The sequence below is a fragment of the Gavialis gangeticus genome, unplaced genomic scaffold (assembly GCF_001723915.1).
Source record: "Gavialis gangeticus isolate Ggan-Ray unplaced genomic scaffold, GavGan_comp1, whole genome shotgun sequence".
In the NCBI taxonomy this organism is placed as follows: domain Eukaryota; kingdom Metazoa; phylum Chordata; order Crocodylia; family Gavialidae; genus Gavialis; species Gavialis gangeticus.
In genome coordinates, this window is record NW_017728991.1 from 2,126,490 (window position 1) to 2,129,225 (window position 2,736).

The following is a 2,736-nucleotide window of genomic DNA, read 5'->3' on the forward strand; positions in this document are numbered from 1 at the left end:
CCGGGTGTGGACGCAGCTGTGGTTGAAGGCTGAGCCTGTCACATGATCCGAGCCAGGACCCGAGCGGAAGCTAATCAAAGCCCAGGCATAAACCCCCTATGAGCTTTTGCAAAGCAAAGCGGGCAAGCGTAAGATTTTGGTGCAAACAAGGCATTTGGGGTGGGGTTTTGACTGGTCCTTTTCCAGCCCTTTTTTGCCTGCTTTTCTCTGCAGCGGTGTCGTGCAGAGGGATTTGAGTTTCTCAGAGAAAACGGGGATGTTGGTTATAGCCATGTCGGTCTAAGGACATAGGGAGGCAAGGTTCTTTGAGTAAATGTGCAAGTAGGATGCCTGCCAAAGGTTTTGGGAACATCTGAAGCCCCACATGGGGGTGGAGGATGTTTGCAGGTAGTAGGGTCACTTATGGTTCTGGACTCTTGGATTAGTTTTGGCTAACTTGGTCTGGGACGCATACAATTTAAGAAAGTGATTAAACTGACCAAATAGTTAGGACAATTATTCTTTGCACAAATGGCACAAACATGCTTCTTCAGGCACAGAGAGAGCCTGGTGCTGTTTCACAGTTTCATGGTTGGGTCGGAAGGGACCTGAGCAGATCATCAAGTCCGACCCCCTGCCATGACAGGAAAGAGTACTGGGGTCAAACGACCCCGGCAAGGTGTTCATTCATCCAGCCTCCTCTTAAAGACCCCCAGGGTAGGAGCCAGCAACACTTCTCTTGGAAGTCGGTTCCAGATCCTAGCCACCCTGATGGTGAAGTAGCGCCTCCTGATGTCTAGCCTGAGTTCTTCTGCATGGAAAAGCAGCCAAAATGCAACGTGCAAAATGCAAACAGGCAAAATGCAGGTCAGGGAAAGCAGAGATGGGTGGGGAGTCGCTGGGGCAGAATGTTCAGAGCCATGCACTATTTAACACATGGCTTGTGCACTGGTGGCTCTGAGAGCAGCCCCTGCGCTGTTGCCTTCTGCTATAGTGCTGGACTCCTGGGTCCAGAGAAGGACCACAGGAATGATGAAGGGCCTGGAGGACCAACCTTACGAGGAAAGACTAAGGGATCTGCTCAGCCTGGGGAAGAGAAGACCAAGGGGGGACATGGTGGCTGTCTATAAGCATCTAAGGGGTGAATATCAGGAGCTGGGAGAAAAGCTGTTCACTAGGGCACCCCAGGGGAGGGAGGACCAGGAGTAATGGCCATAAACTATGCGGCGGTTCCCAAACTCTGGCAGATTGTGCACCGCCACTTTAAAACAATACAACCTTAAGTACCACCAGCACATGTTTCAGTTCAACCTTAAGTACCACCAGCAAATTTTTGTCATATGATCATTGATGATTATTCAAGGTCTCTTCCAGCGAGGGTTGACAACTCCTGGATTGGCCGGGAGTCTACCAGAATTGTCATCACTCTCCCAGTGACTATTGAAAGCAATCCAGGAGATGGATATGGTGAACGGGTTGAACAGTACAATTAATGACATCTTGGGACAAAAAATCTCCTGGAATAGCTTCAGTCACTGTTGGCAACCCTATTTGCAGCCATCTGATGGGTCCAGGGAAGGAACTATACCAGAACTACACATCAAACGGCTACTCAGCACAGCTTGCAAAGACGCTCCTGTGGACCCTAAGGGACAGCCTTCCCTCTTCAGCTCCCTCTGCAAAAAGTGAAGTTTATTTCTTACCCATGGGGACTTTTTATTATCTATACTTTAGCTCAGAGCCTGACGAAGGGACTTGGATCCTGGAAGTTTGCAGAAAAGGACCATTTTCTTGGAATAGCCCAATTGGTTTAATAAAAGGTATCATTTTGGAACCAAGGGTTGTAGTTTTTTTGTATTTATACTATTTCCAGCCCTTCGTTTCTAGGATTCTCAATGCCAAAAAGCAGGAGAGGGTTGGCGGGGGAAGACAGGAAATATCTCCCCCCTGCTTTGCTTTTCCTGTTTGCAAGGAGGAGCTGGCTGATGGATGGAGGAGGGAACAGTCTGCTCTGCAAGCCCAGAGCCTGTTTGGGTGTGAGTGCAGGGAACTGTCTGAAAAGGGGTGCAAGCCTCTGAGAGAGGCACAACCCTGCTCTTGCACAAGGCAGACCCTGGCTGCGATGCAAGGGGCTTGTGTGTGCTGGGGGGGGGTGCTGTTTGTGTTGTTTGCACTGAGGGGGTATCAATAAAGTTGTTGTTGCAGGGCTGTCTTTGAGAGCGGGTGTTCATAAAGCTGTTGTTGAAGGGTGGCCCTTTAAGAGTCCCTAGGGGACCTTCTTAACAGGAAGGTGACTCCAGCATTGCCTGCTAGGGAAACGCCACTATTGATGCCGCAGCACGGTAACCAGGCTGGCTAGGGGGCTGCGAGGATACCTCGAGTCCCCTCCTCACTACAAACAGCATTTTTCAAACAGGCAAAGCTGCGAGCACCTACAGGAGAGGCTTCAGGTCACAAGAGGCTATTGTCACGATTGGGCGCATGCGCCCCGAGCCCCAGATCCCTGCCCCTCGGGGAAGGAACGACGCACCGTACCTCCTGCGCGCGCGCACATGGGCCGAGCGCCTCGCTCCTCCGTCCCGGCGGGGGGGTGGGGCCGGCCTATGCGCCTGCGCAGGAAGGAACGCGTAGCGCGGCCGGCTTAGTGCGCCTGCGCGGCGGAGGGGCGGGGCCGACAAGCGCCCACTGCGCCTGCGCAGGAGGCGGAGACGCCGGAAGCGGCGGTGTGAGGTGAGGGGGATTTGTTCCCTGCGCCCC